Source organism: Fukomys damarensis, unplaced genomic scaffold (genome assembly GCF_012274545.1).
Source record: "Fukomys damarensis isolate Sample0158 unplaced genomic scaffold, DMR_v1.0_HiC HiC_scaffold_12, whole genome shotgun sequence".
Taxonomy (NCBI): domain Eukaryota; kingdom Metazoa; phylum Chordata; class Mammalia; order Rodentia; family Bathyergidae; genus Fukomys; species Fukomys damarensis.
Window position 1 is genome coordinate 24,487,012 of NW_022900924.1, and position 16,120 is coordinate 24,503,131.

General features: G+C 34.7%; 1 pseudogene; it reads left to right on the top strand.

The window, feature by feature from the left end:
• Window positions 1–2,576: 2,576 nt before the first annotated feature.
• LOC104848489 lies at window positions 2,577–3,216 on the top strand (annotated as a pseudogene).
• The last annotated feature ends 12,904 nt before the right edge of the window (window positions 3,217–16,120 follow it).

The window sequence follows — 16,120 nt, forward strand, 5'->3', positions numbered from 1 at the left end:
TTGCCTTCATATATATTTTATATACATACATACATACATACACACGTATGGGCCAATAATCATAATATTGAGTTAAAGCTAACAGAATATGGGCCATAATGTTATATGTCTCTTCCATGCCTGACTATGAAAATCTTTTCATACAATATTTATTCCTTTGCTGCCTAGATAGAGGCAGAAGAATTAATAGAAATCTCTGAGCCCCTGAGCAAAGGTTGGCAAACTACAGATCATTGGATAAATACAGTTGACCACATTAGTAAATGTTTTATTGAATAAAATTTGGGATTTTATTGCAAATGTACTTCTGCAATGTTTCATTGGGTTGAATCCTTGCTCATTCATCAGTACTAGTTTCTTGCTACAGTGCTTGCATTTTGCAGTTTGGCTAAGATTGCATGATATCAAAAGAATATTTACTAAAAGTTCTTAGACTAAAAGGAATGTGATTTCCAAAATTACCAGCATATTGAAGACACGAGGAGATTAAATTGAGCAGTGATTCAGCTCTGAAGCAAATATTAGATCAATAGGATTGCATTCTCACCCAAGATTATTGTTCCAGAAAATTTTGTGGTAGCCACTAACAAATGGAAGGAAATGGACATTTGAATAGAGTAATAAATTAAATGAAGCATGTTCATTTAATTTACCTGATTCAGAGTTCAAAAAATGATTCTGTTTGGGAATCAAAATGTTCACAAACAAAAGAGTTCATGAACTAAGGTACCACCTCCATTTAGTGTCACAAAGTTTTATTTTTAAATAACACAACAGTTACACAAGTATTGAAATTAAAATACTCCTGTACAGATACTTGACTGCAAAATTATGTTTTATTTATATATGTATAAATATATACATATATATTGGGATATATGTATATACATATATATTGGGATATATATGTATACATATATACAGAGAGAGAGAGAGAGAGAGAGAGAGTAGAACTGCAATGTCTGGTATTCATTAAATGATAGAAAACTTTTCCTAACATATCATGTCATAACCTACAAATAGACAAATATTCTACTAATTCCCTTTATTCATGCAACCAAAACTCTCTGACTGTTGGGACAGTTGAGGGTTTGTCTTATGCTCTGTTATTGTATCTGGGTACCCCACAGCATGTTTGGCCTTCTGTGTTATTTAACTCATTTTAGGGACAAGTGTGTTATAATTTATAATTCAGTTTTTAGATCATTATGCTTTAAGTCGTCTCATCTCACAGTTACAGTCAGGACAACTACCAACCTCTTCATTAGGGATCATAGCTTACAGATTGGTTATGTAGGGAAGCATAGTGTTTTTCTACTCCTAGTAAGATATAGACATTTTTCAAAGCTAAAACTACCAAAAGGATTTATTCTTGATTATTTCTGCTTGTTATAAATCTGGGAAAAAGCAATGTGCATACTCCTCTGAGAATGATGCCCTGATATTTGTATTCAGAAGGGTGAAAATGTCATCAAAGATGGCTATCATAGAGTTATTTATGTATGAATACATTTCCACCATTCTTCTTACAAGTGGTCTTGGTGAATTATCTTGTATGGTCAATAGAATGTTATCATGCCAGAAACCGACAGACTAAAAATAATTCATCTGAATGAGTATGGTAGACAAGGGTTGCCACTGGTGACATACAAGAAAGCAGTCCCTAGAATTTGCTATATAAATAAAACATTTTCAAATATGTATCTGTATGTTACAAAACTTCATAATTAAAACTGAAAATTTTAGTAAAATATTAGGTATCTTTGTAATAAAAAATTACTTGCACTGAAAAAAACACTGTTATAACCATATCATGAAACAAAAAGTTGAATTAGTAAGACTATCAGATGGCATTGAATTATTGAAAAAGCCTACTGAACAAGTCTAAAAAAGAAGCAGGTTATTGTCTGGTTGGTTCATTTTGATTCCATTTGGGAATGTTGTATTATTAAAGCTGCTATTTTAAACTTAAGTATCATAAACCAACAATAAACTACAATAATGTTGTATGCTGCTGGATTTCACCCAACTAACACCACTCAGATCAACACCACTGTTGTTGAGCTACTCTAAGAAGCTTTCAAATTCATTTATAATGTGCATAAGCTCCAAAATGTATTTTTGATTCTTTTTTCTTTTATGTATCTTTATGATACTGTTATTTAGTTCATCTATTACTTTTGCCTGAGTTTTCACCATTTTTATAATAACTATTTTGAATTATTATTCAGGTAAATTGTAACCATCCATTTCTTTAGGGTTGAATGCTAGAAATGTATTTTATATTTTGATTATGCTATATTTTTGTATTTATTTATGTGACTTAGAACTTTGTGTTGGGGTCTTGGCATTTGAAAAACAGTCGTGTTGCCCTTTCACTAGAAGCTTGCTTTGTTCAGGGAAAGTTTACATTCTCCAATCATCCTGAGTAGGAAGACTTGGGGCCTCTTAGAACTTTTCTGTGTTTGGAACTTCTTTGGATTGGGATATTAATTTTCTAATGGAATGGCTTGCCGCTGTATTCTTTTTCAAGAATACTCTCTTTTTGGAGGCTAGTGGAGTGGCAAGGTAACAAGATGGCAGCAGAGATGGTGGAGCTTCATAAATTGAAGCTTGTGGAAGTAAAGAAAGAATGTCTTGAAAGTGGTTTGGAGACCACAGGAATAAAACAACATCTCATCAACAGGTTGCAGATATATCTTGAAGACCATGATGAATGAAGAAGATATACTGGAAGGTGAAACAGAGGAAGAAGAAATAAAAACCCTAGAACTGCCTGTCAAAGAGAAAGAATCTACTGAAAAAAAATTTTAATGTGGCAGCAGAGAAGAAAATGGTAAAAATTACTTCTCAGATGCTACAGATTTAGAGAATGTGGAAGAGGGATGAATGATTCAATGTACCTGTGAGCTTGCAAAGTAAGAAAGCTGCTTGGGCAGCCAAGTTTGAGATTTCTTCAGTTCCAACAAAAGATCAGTCATCTGACACTAAGCCTATGGTTAACCTCAGTGAGCTAAAAGAAAGAGTACAAATATTTGGTTTGAATATCTCTTCAATCTCTAGAAAGTCTGAAGGATGATGAGAAGCTGAAAAACAGGAAGGAACAATTTGGGATTGTCACAATTTAGCTGGAACTAGAACACAGAAGATACAGAGACAAAGAAGAGGAATTGCATGATGAAAAAATCTTTATGCTTTATGCTTTCTCTTCTTTGATGGTTTCCTTTTCTGATTCTTCTTTATCACATATATACCTAAGTGCACAGTCATATGCCTCCCTTCTGCCTCACAATGAGGGATCATGTACTCCAGGTACATTTATGAACTCTGGAAGCAATGTGACCTACTGCTGTTCCAACTTTAAAGTTGTGTTTTTGTTTTTAATAGTTTTGTTTGTTAATAAAAAAAATAGAAAAGACGTGTTTTACGAGGTGTTCCTTTAAATTATTGGAGCCAGACTAAAGCAGGTAAGAATTTCAGGGGTAAATGTCACAGGGAATTAGCCATAATGCCTTTATACCTTATAAAAGAAAGCAAGGAGGAAGATGAAGTCTATCCTTTAAGTCTATTTATTTCCTTCTCTCATACTCAAAGGCATCCATTTCACCTCTTTACCCTCAGCAGTTTCGAGTGACTCATTGAGATAAAATAGGGAAAACGAATTGAGGAGGTTGAAGAGATACAAAATATATAAATACAAGGGTTAATGATTAGTACTCATTACACCTGCAATAAGAAAAGGCTACTTTGGTGTGTGTAGTAGTGAATGCTTATGGTCCCAGTGCTCAGTAGGGTGAGGCAGGAGAATCCCCACAGTTCCAAGGTCAGCCTGGACTATATAGTGAGAATTTGTCTCAAACAAACCAAAGAGAGAGAGAGAGAGAGAGAGAGAGAGAGAGGGAGAAGAAGAAGAAGAAGAAGAAGAAGAAGAAGAAGAAGAAGAAGAAGAGGAAGAGGAAGAGGAAGAGGAAGAGGAAGAGGAAGAAGAAGAAGAAGAAGAAGAAGAAGAAGAAGAGGAAGTAAAGAGAAAGATAAGAGAGAAAGAAAGAAAAAAAAAGAAAGAAAGAGGCCATATTTTCTACAGTGGTTTGGCATGATACTTTGGTCAGTATATGTTGATAGGGAAAACTTTAATAACAAAAATTTAGAAAATGTCACAATGTAAAATAACTTCTGCTCCTCACCCTGCTTAGTTCAGAATTGACCTATACCAGAGACACATAGTCTCCCACAAAAGTTTGCAAGTGAAAAGAACCATTGTTAGCTTTGTTAATCAAATAAGCTCCCTTCCCCCTGGCTAGAGTAGGTAATTGAATGAATCTTAAAGGTAACTTCCCTGACAAAGAACTGCATCTGGGTTGAGATTCAACTGCCTTGCTATCATGTTTTGGGCATTTGTGAAAATGCAGTGTAATCAACTGAGTAAGATCAAAGCTGTAAAACCCTAGAAAAGACAAGTTGTAACCCAGTGGGGGAGTAGATCAGGGCACCTCCATTAGGTGTGATTGTTGTGCTCAGATTGCGATATCCCAAAGATCAGGAAGGAGTCGATTCCAATGCAGTTACACAAGGGGTTTATTGCAAGCTCAAGCCTGGACTCCCAGACCTCACCTACATAGTGGTTCAATACTGAGAGCCCCAAACCTGATTTCAAACAGGCTTTTTATCACCAAAGGAGCAGAACTAGGGGCTTTCAATACCTGATTGATTGGTTCACATTTTGCAACTGGAAGAGTATTTCTATTCTATTTGCCAGGGCCAGATGTCCCTCCCTGTCCTAACCACAAGTTCTTGCAAGATTAGCAGAAAAGAACATTTGGTTACAGTTTACAGGAACAGTCACAGGTTTTTCTGAGAACTGGGTCAAAAGGGCACTTTGGTGTTTTTCCAGTAACTGGATGGTGGCCTGATCACAAAATGGAGTCACTTTTTCAAAATGGGGTCAATTTGGTCTCCACATGATCAATCCCCATAGATGGAGTAAACCTTTTAATTTTACTTCCATTCTGCTGCCTCTCTGTGTGTCACTTGTAGTCTCCTTCTGTAACAATGTGAGGAATTTTGTTGGTTATGTAATTCAAGAAGGTAGATGGGCTAGACACCATCTCAGAGATGGAAGAGAATTAGGGATTCAAAGGATGTCAGTGGTATTGAGCATTAATCATTAATTAGGAACCCTATGTGATGACTGGATTTATTTATTTATTTAGTCATTCAATCATTCATTCATTCTTTTTGTGGAGCTTATTACCTGTGTTTTGCACCTCTTAGACAAGTCTTTGACCACTCATCCATGTACCCAGCCCCATTTCTGCTTTCTAGTCAATCCCTATGTTATCTTCTTCTGCTGCAGAAAGATACTATTGCATTTTTTTGTGGTTTTGTTTTGAGACAGTTACACCATGTAGTTCAGGCTGGCCTTGAACTCACCATTATGTAGCCCACACTGGCCTCAAACTCATGGCGGTCTTTTTGCCTCAGCCTCTGGAGTGTGGGGATTATGATTATGCCCTGCTACTATTGGCAGTTTTTATTGGGGAGGGGGCTTTTGAAACAGGGTCTCACTATGTACTTGAGACTTACCTGGAACTCACTATGTAGCCCAGGCTGATCTTGAACTCACAATAATCCTCCTGCCTCAGCCTTAGAGTGCTGGGATTATAGGAGTGCAAGACCATGCCCGGCTTGGCAGTTTTGATGGTAATGTTTCATGGATATTACTAAAAGTCATTTTTCTTGCTCCAGGATCTTATTTAGAAAAAGCTTGGCTTTCACTTAACAGGTCACTTGTCTTCATTTTAAATTTTGTATAGATCTGAGACCTGGTCCTTACTCTTTTTGAAAGCATTAGTGAAGGGTTTGTCCTCAATTTTACATGTTGATTTTGTTTCTTGGGGGAAGAGGGTCATAAAACTTACAACCTTCATGCCTTACGGAAGATTTACTACCATGAAGAGATTATGTGTTGCCATGGTATAATTTTTGCCCTTATTTCTACCAAAACCTACCTGGGTTTGTGCTTAATAAAAAAGTTAATATTTTAAAAAATGCTCTTGTTTTCCTTGACTGTCTGTCTATGATAGTACATGTTCCCTGGATTGCCATGATCTGCCCAGCTCTCTTTTGTTCTCAGTGTACCCAGACTTGTAAAGCATAAATTCTGTCAGAACAGAGATCAGGGAGAGGAAAACCAATCTCTAGGGGAGCCCTCCATAAAGGTAAAACATTAGGTACCTGCTCCAATGCTTTCTCTCCCTAGGAAGAAGTGTTAACTGGAATTTTTCTCCAGCCTGTTCTGTATTGAGCTGGAAGAACTGGCTTTAATTGACTTCCTGCTTTCCTTGTGTTTGGGAGCCTTTTAATTGGTTTCTGCATTTCACAGGAAGGAAATTGGCCCATATATGATTGCACTGGTGATTCTAGTGAGGAAAAGAAAGTCTGAGCCTTCTTATTCCATCTTACTGACATCACTTTATATTAGTTAATTCTTTCATTTGTTGTGAATTATTTCATTGCATAATCATAAACTATTTATTCATTCTGCTTTTATCAAGATCAAAGGAACTGCTATGTTAATATGCCTCTTAATTAAAAATTCTGAGTTTTGATTATATATCTTGTAATTTGTAATTTTAATTTTCATTTTTGTTCTTATTAATGGTCTTGACCCTCTTCCTGCATATTTAAGATCAATTTCTTTGTGAGACAGATCATGTTTCATTTTTACTGAGTCTGAATATTTTCAATTGATTTATTAAGACTTTTATAAAATTAGAAAATTATTATTTTTTGATAAGTCATATTTCTAGACTTTCAAAATTTTCTAGGGCTGGGAATTTAGTTCAGTGGTTCCCCTGCCTGCCTCACAATCACAAGGACACAAGTTCAAACCCCAGTACCAAAAAAGAGGAAATCAGAGATAAAACTTCCTTCTGACTTTCTTTATTATATATTTTTTCCACTAATTTTTAAATATTATGTAAGTTGGTTGATAATTCTTTCCTACTTTTGGAGGTTATATTATATTTAAAAAAGCACTCATTGCTTTAGCAAATGGTGCCCCAAAACTCCTTCAGATTTTAATTGAGAATTTTGTGGTTTTGTTCTTTTGGTATGGATCTTGATCCATCTAGAATTTATTTGTATTTAAGGAATAAGATAAGTTTCAATATTTGTTTTCCAAGTGGTTATTGCTTTGTCTAGGCAGCACTAATTTGCAATCCCAATGTTGTCTTTGTCTTTTAAATTTATTTTTGAATAATATATTTTGTTTGACTTGATGGTTATAGCTTTGTGCTTCACAATTTTAGTGCATTAATGATTATAGCTTTACAGTGTTTTACCATCTGATAGGATTAGTTCCAACATTACTTCCCTAAAAATTTTTCTGGCTGATTTGCTTATTTTCTCAGGTCTTCTGATTGTGCCAGTTCTTGGATCCACTCTGCAGAGTCACAGGTAGTCATAAAGGTCATTTTACTGAGCTCCAGAAGATAAAACAGAAGTGAACAAGTGAAGTAAAGGCACATCAAACCACCATAGTTGGTAAATTGGTGTGATCACCAACTTCTATCAGAACTTTGACTATCTTCAGGGGAAGGGCAGAGGGAACTTGTAGTAGAACTTTGCAGAGTTCAACCCTGGAGGAGGTCAGGGGGGCTCAATTTGGGCCTTACAGCCCAGATTCAGCCTGAATCTCAGGGGTCTGCCATTGGCTAGCTAAGACAAAAATGGCTTAGTTGTGCACATTGCTGCACACATTGTTTATTGTGACAGCAGAAATATACCCTGAAAGAAGTACTTCAAATTCTATTTCTTCTTTCTTTCTTTCATTCCATTCTGCAAAATATTCTTTTTTTTGTCTTTTTATTTAACTCAGTCTCTTGCTGCCCCATATTATTCTTTTTCTCCCTTTCTGTTACTGTTCCTGACCTAATTCCGATTTCTTTTTGGTTTTTCTTCTTTTTTTCTTTTCTTCTCTCTTTTTTCCATCACTCATGGGTCACTCCTTTCAGAGGAAAGTAAGTCCCTATTACTATTAAGTTGTTTTATTCTTCTCCTCAGTCTTTCACTCTGTCTTTCCCTCTTGTCTTCAATAGTTTCCTAAAGTTTGTGTGGTCATCCTGTGTCCTCTGCCTTCACTTGTAACCTTTTCCAATTCTACTTATTTATTCCTCTTATCCTAACTTTATCTAAACCCCCATCCTAAAGGGTAAAGTTGCTATATTGTAGAGTTTATTCTCTTTAAACATATTTTGGGCTGCCCCTTGATTTTGATTTAATCAAATGATTTAAAGGTGATAGCTTAATAGCTAACACAAATGGTCAATTTTTAAGCTGTTCTTATTGCTATTTTGTGGCTGATTGTATTAATTGAGCTAAAGGGTTGTGATTTATTTAATGAGTTGTGCTTTCTTATTTTATGAAAATGAGAGTGTCTATGAGTCACTAGAGACTCAAAAGCTAAAGCACAACTATATCAGGAAGAACAAAGTAATATCCCAGGAATTAAACCAAGAACAACATACCAAAAATAAAAATGAGAAAACACTTAAGCAAGACACAAAGACAGACTTCCAGTTAAGCAACAGTAAACTCTAGGGGCAATGAGGTTGAAAAGTCTAACAATCAATCACCAGGACACCCTGAATTTACAGGAAATAACAAAACAGATCAATCAGGTTCTAGAGAACTTCAAGAAAGAATTAATTTCCCAGATAACTACAGAGATGGTGAGCCAATGAAAGACATGATTTGAGACTCTAGAAGAGAAACTGACAAAAGAGTACATGAACTCAGGAAAATGATAGAAGCCTGAAGGCCAGCATAATTAAGAAATGGAAACCATGAGTGCCCAACATAGGAAAGAAATGGAATCCATGAAACAGATTCAAACAGATATCCAGGAGATTAAAAACTCTATTGAAAGTTTTCACAGCAGGATAAATGAATGTGGAGGTAGAATTTCAGGTATAGAAGATAAAATTGCAGTCAGTGACCATGAAAAGAGAGATCTCTTAAAAACAGTAAGTGATCATGAGAAATCAATCCAGCAACTCCTAGATGATACAAAGAAGAATAACATAAGGCTAATAGGAAGAAACAGGAGAAAATACAAATGACTTAAAAAAGCTGTTCACAGAATTAATGACAGAAAACTTACAAAACAGAGGGGAAGAATATGAGATACAGATAAGTGAGGCATATAGGGCACCAACTAGCCATGATAAAAAAATTCAACACTTAGACATATAATAATCAAGATCCCAGAAACCCAACAGAATAAAATACTAAAAGCAGAAAGAGAAAATAAACAAATCACATTCAAAGGAAAGCCCATCAGAATCACAGCAAACTTTTTAACAGAAATACTCTGGTCAAGGAGAGCCTGGAGAGAGGTATTCCAAGTTCTGAAAGAAACCCAGATCCAACCTAGACTGATGTATCCTGCAAAGCTCTCTTTCAAAATGGATAGGGAAATAAGATACTTCCATGACAAAGAACACCAGAGAAACTTCATGAATAGCAAACCAGCACTACAAGCAATTCTAATATCACGAGGCCCAACAGAGCAAAACAATTAGGCAAGGCAAAAAACTAAAAGGAGAAGGGGAAAAATTAAAAAGAGCCAACAACAGGACAAAAATATGACAATGGTAAGTCAGCAAGTATCAGTTATAACCATCAATTTCAATTGCCTCAATTCACCAATCAAGAGAAATAGACTGGCAGAATGGATTAAGAAGCAAAATCTAACAATATTTTGTATACAAGAAACACACCTAGTGCAAAAAGAAGCCCATAGACTGAAAGTGTAAGGATGGAGAAAAATTTTCCACATGACAGAAGCCCAGAAAAAATCAGGGGTAGCAATCTTATTCTCAGACACAGTAAATTTCAAACCAAAACTCATTAAGAGAAACAAAGAAAGCCACTACATCCATGTAAAGGGAACAATTCAAGAGGAAGAGATGACAACCATAAATATATATGCACCAACTATTAAGGCCCCAAACTATATAAAACAAATATTAAATAACATGAAAAACCAAATAAGCACTAATACAATTGTAGTGGGGGACCTAAATATCTCATTATCACAAATAGACAGATCATCTAGACAAAAAGTCAACAATGAAATAATAGAACTGAATTGAGTTTTTGAACATATGAACTTAATAGATGTCTATAGAGTTTTCAACCCCACAAAATCAGAATATATCTTCTTTTTGGCTGCACATGGGTCATTCTCTAAAATAGACCACATACTAGCTCATATAACAGGTTTAAATAAATGCAAAGGAATCAAAGTTATCCCCTGTATATTGTCAGATCATAGTGCAATTAATCTGGAGATCAATAGCATAAGAAACTGTAAGAACTTCACAAATGCATGGAAATAGAACAACACTCTCCTGAACAATCAATGGGTCACAGAGGAAATTAAAAAAGAAATTAGACAGTTTTTACAAATAAATGATAATGCCAATACAACATACAGATATCTGTGGGACACAGTGAAAGCAGTTCTACATGGAAAATTCATAGCAGTGAATGCCCACCCTAGAAAAACAGAGCAAGCTCATAAAAGCAACCTAATGATAAATCTTAGACTTCTAGAAAAACCCAAAGCTCATACAAGGGAGGAAATTATTAAGATTAGAGCAGAAAGCAATGCAATGGAAACTAAGAAAACAATAGAAAAAAATGAATGAACCAAAGAGTTGGTTTATTGAAGAATAAATAAAATCAAGAAACTCTTAGCCAACCTTATCAACAAAAAAAAAGGAAATAAAAGGGTTATATACATGCAATTAGGAATGAAAAAGGTGAAGTCACAACAGATCCAGTAGAAATCCAGAGGATCATCGATATCTACTTTGAGAACCTGTACTCTAAAAAAATGGAAGACACAAAAGAAATGGACAGACTTCTAGATACTTATGAATTACTAAAGTTGAATGAAAAATATTTAAAAAATTCTAAACACCCCAATTACAATCTGTGAAATTGAAAATGTAATTAAAAGTTTACCAATAGAGAAACTCACGGGCCCTGATGGATTGACTGGTGAATTTTACAAGACATTTAGAGAAGAAGCACTGTCACTAGTCTAAACATTTCAATTAAATAGAAAGGGAAGCAATACTTCCAAATTCTTTCCTGGAAGCAAATCTTACTTTGATCCCCAAACCAGAGAAAGACCCAACTAAAATAGAGAACTATACTTCAATCTCCTTAATGAACCTAGATGCAAAAATCCTTAGTAAGATACTGGCAAACAGAATACAGAGTGTCATCAAGAAGATCATACACCCTGACAGAGGTGGATTTATTCCAGGGATGCAGGGATGGTTCAACATACGTAAACCAATAAATGTAATGCATTATATATGTACATGTTATATATATAACAGAGTCAAGGACAAAAACCATATGATCATCTCAATAGATGCAGAAAAAGCATTTGACAAAATTCAACACCCATTCATGATAAAAACCCTGCAAAAAATTGGAATAGATCATCTCTATCTCAACTTGATAAAAACAATCTATGAAAAACCAACAGCCAACATCATATTAAATGGCCCAAAACTAAAAACCTTTACATTTAAATCTGGAACAAGACAAGGATGCCCACTATCACCATTCCTCTTAATATAGTTCTGCAAAGATTAGCCATAGCAATTAGACAAGAGAAAGAAATTAAAGCAATAAGGATAGGAAAGGATGAATTTAAGCTTTCATTATTTGCTGATGACATCACAATCTACACAGAAGACCCAAAATATTCCACCAAAAGACTTCTAGACTTAATTGCCACTTTCAGCAGAGTAGCTAGATACAAGGTAATCACTCAAAAATCAATAGCCTTCTTGTATACAAAAAACAGACTCACTGAGAGAGAAATTAGGGAAATGATTCCTTTCACAATAGCATACAAAAAAATGAAATTATGTAGGAATCAATGTGACAAAAGAAGAAAAGACCTGTACACTGAAAACTACAGCAATCTGAACAAAGAGATTGAAGAGGATATAAGAAAATGGAAAGATATCCTTTGCTCCTGGGTAGAAAAAATCAACATAGTGAAAATGGCCATACTACCAAAACTGCTATGTAGATTCAATGCAATTCCAATTGAAATTCCAACAGTAAAATTCACAGAACTCGTGAAAATAATCCAAAAATTCATTCAGAACTAGAAGAGAACCGGAATAGAAGCAAAAATATTCTAGGCAATAGATATATGGCAGGGGGTATAATAATTCCCAATTTGAAACTATACTACAAAGCCACTGTGATAAAAACAGCATGGTACTGGCAAGGAAACAGATCTGAGGATCAGTGGAGTAGATTGAAAGATACAGAAACAACTCCAGACATATTCAGCTACCTCATCTTTGACAAAGGAGCCAACCATCCTCACTGGAGGAAAGATAGCCTCTTTAATAAATTGTGTTGGAAAAACTGGATTTCAACCTGCCAAACATTAAAACTAGACCCTTATCTTTCTCCATGCACTAAACTAAACTCCAAGTAGATTACAGATCTAAATATTAAAAAGAAACTCTAAATTTTCAGGAAGATAATTTAGGCAGAGCTCTTGAAGACACTGGCATAGGAAAAAACTTTGTGAAGAAATCCTCAGTAGCATGGTAACTAGCAGAAAAAATCAACAACTGGGATTTCATCTTATTAAAAAGCTTCTGTAGAGCTAAAAGACAACGTACCATGTGAGAAAAAAATTTTTACCAGCTGCTCCTAAGACAAAGGACTCATCTAGAATGTATAAAGAACTAAAAAAAAAAAAAAAAAAAAAAAAAAAAAAAAAAAAATAGGCCCTCCAAATATAAAGACCCAATTCAAAAATGAGCCTTTGAAATGAACAGACATTTCTCAGACAAAGAAGTAAAAGCATCAAGCAAACATATGAAAAACAGATGAAAACAACACTGAGATTCCACCTCACCTCAGAAAGAATGGCTGCTATGAAGAAATCAACCAATAAGAAGTGTTGGTGGGGATGTGGGAAGAAAGGAACCCTTCTCCATTGCTGGTGGGTGTAGAGACTGGTGCAACCACTATTGAAATCAATATGGAGATAACTCAAAGAACTACGATTAGAGATTCCAATTTACCCAGCTATCCTTCTGCTGGCTCTCTTTCCAAAAGAATTAAAAGAATCATACCACAGTGTATACTGGCACAGTTTGTAATGCTAAAACTTGGACATAGCCCAATTGCCTATCTGTCGGAGACTGGATAAAGATGTGGTTTTTCTACAAAATAGAATGCTACTCAGCCACAAAGAATGAAAAACTAGAGTCCTTAATAGGAAAATGGATGAATACTGAGGCCATACGCAAGCAAAATAAATAAGTCATACACGTGTAAATACCAAATAGTTTCTCTGTTGTGAATAACTAAAAGTGTAAATGAGATCCAAATGGTATAATTGACAACTTGAAATAGGAATAAAAGGGCTTAAGTTGTAGTGGAAGTAAGAAGGGTAGGGGAAAGGAAATAAGGGAAAAGAAAAAATATGAGAGAATAAAAAAGTGGTAACAAAGTTTTTGTAAATAGGGGAGTAGAGAGTGTGAGGGGAGGGCAGGGATATGGGGGAAAAAATGAGAACCAAGACCTGGTATTTAATGGTACAAGATCCCAATGATGAATATAACTGTACTATATACCTAAAAAGTACCAATAAACTCAATGAGAAAAAATAAAATTATAAAATTTATTAAAATAATAAAATTTAGCACAACGTGTAGGTGTAAGATTAATTCAGTAAGAAATCAGCAGTCTTCCTCAACCTAAATATCAACCAATTTAGGTCAAAGAGAAATTTAAGTCATTACTATAAAATAATTAGAAAATATTATATTAAAACATTTTATGTAAGACCTTCAGAGATATAATCAAAGTGGAAATCAGCGAAGGAAGAAAACATAACAGAGTAATCATTTTTGGAAAACAAGAAACTAAAATTAAATTAAATCAACTAAAAATGAACATGAAATATAATGTAAATATAATATTAGAAGTTTTTTTATAGCAATAGAGTTTTTTGCTATCCTACTGTTATTTAAACATATATATCCTAAATGATAAAAATATAAAGCAAATTTAATAGAAATTGAAAAAATAAAGATACAATACTGAAGTAGAAAAGAAAAAAATTAAATATAGAAGCAATTTCTAAAAATTGGAACATTAATAAATGACATAAGTAATAAAATATGCCTGAAGCATGGGTAGAAGCATACAGATATGTAGCACATATTGTGTTTTATTTATTTATTTAATTTTTATTCTTTAAGTGTATCTGTACACTTTATGTATGCAATATGATGACATTCATCACTGGGGGTCTGTTCCTTTATATGCTATATCTTGATGGTATTTTTCCCCCATTCCCCTCCTTCCCTTTGACTCCTCCAACCCTCCCTATTTATAAAAATTTGTTTCTGCTTTTTACATTTATTCCTTTTCCTTCTTTTCTTTGCCATAAGCCTCCCACCTCCCCTTCACTTTTGGACCTTTTCCTCCTATCTTACAAGATATATTATACATTTTTATCCTTCCTTACAGTTTCAGTTTATCACACTATATAAGCTATTTGGTACTTACAAATGGGTGTCCTGTTTATTTCACTGAAAAGTGTGGTCTCGGGCCGGGGATTTAGCTCAGCAGTTTGGTGGCCTGCCTTGCAAGTGCAAGGACCCGATTTTAATCCCCGATATCAAAAACAAAGCAATACAAAAAAGAAAAGTATGGTCTCAATGTGCATCCATTTACCTATAAATGTCTCCAGTTTCTCATTCTTTATGGCTAAGTAGTACTCCATTTTATAAGAAAACGATATATTTTCTTTATTTAGTATTCAGTTAATTAGCAACTGGGCTATTTTCAAGTCTTAGCTATGCCAAACTATATGGCTATAAATATGGGTTCATTGATATTGGTGTGGTATAGTTCTTTAAATTCTTTATGGGATCTACCTAGGAGTGCAATAGCAGGGTCAAATGGGACCTCTAATCCTAGATTTTGAGGTAGCACCATACTGATTTTCACAGTGGTTACAGCAGTCTGCACTCACACTAACAGTGGAGAATGGTTTCCTTTCCCTACAACCCCACTAACATTAGTTACTAGTTGATTTCTTCACAGCAGTCATTCCTTCTGGGGTGAGGTGGATTCTCAGCATTTTTTGCATTTACATCTCTTGAATAACTAGTGATATTGAACATTTTTTCATATGTTTGTCTGCTATATCATTTTTTTTTTTTGGTCTGAGAAACATCTATTCTTTTCAGGTGCCTATTTTTGTATTGGCTCTTTAAATTTGGAGGGTCTGTTTTTTTTTTTCAGTTCTTTATGTATTCTGTAGTAGGCCTTTGAGGAAAAGCTGGTAAAATTTTTTCCCCACCCTGTGTGTTGTGCCTTCATGCTGTTGATGGTTTCCCTTGCTGTGCAGAAGCTTTTTAATAAGAAGAAATCCAAGTTGTTGATTCTTTTTGCCAGTTCATGTGTGACTGAGGTTTTGTTCATGAAATCTTTTCCTACACTAATGTCTTCGAGAGTTCTACCTAGCCTCTCTTACAGCTATTTTATTGCTTCTGTTTAAATCATCAATCTATTTTTATTTTATTTTAGTGCATGTTGAAAGATACTGGTCTGGTTTTAATCCTTAACAAGTTTAAACCCAACTTTCCAGCACCATTTATTAAAAAGGCTGTTGTTCCTCCAGTGAGGTTATTTGGCTCCTTTGTCAAAGTTCAATATGTCTGGAGTGTCATTTCTGCACTTTCTAATCTGTTACACTGATCCTCAGGTCAAATTCTTTGCTAGTACCATGCTCTTATTATAGTAGTATAGTTTCAAGTTGGGGATTGTGATACTCACACTACCTTGTCTTTGTTGCCTAGGATTGCTTTTGCTATTCTAGGTCTCTTCTTGTTCCAAATGAAGTTTTGGATTGTTTTCTTAAGTTCTATGAGGTATGCTGTTGGAATTTCAATTGCATTGAATCTATACAGCAGTTTTGGAATTATGGCCATTTTCACTATATTGATCCTTCCTAGCCAGGATCAAGGGATTTTCTGATAGCCTT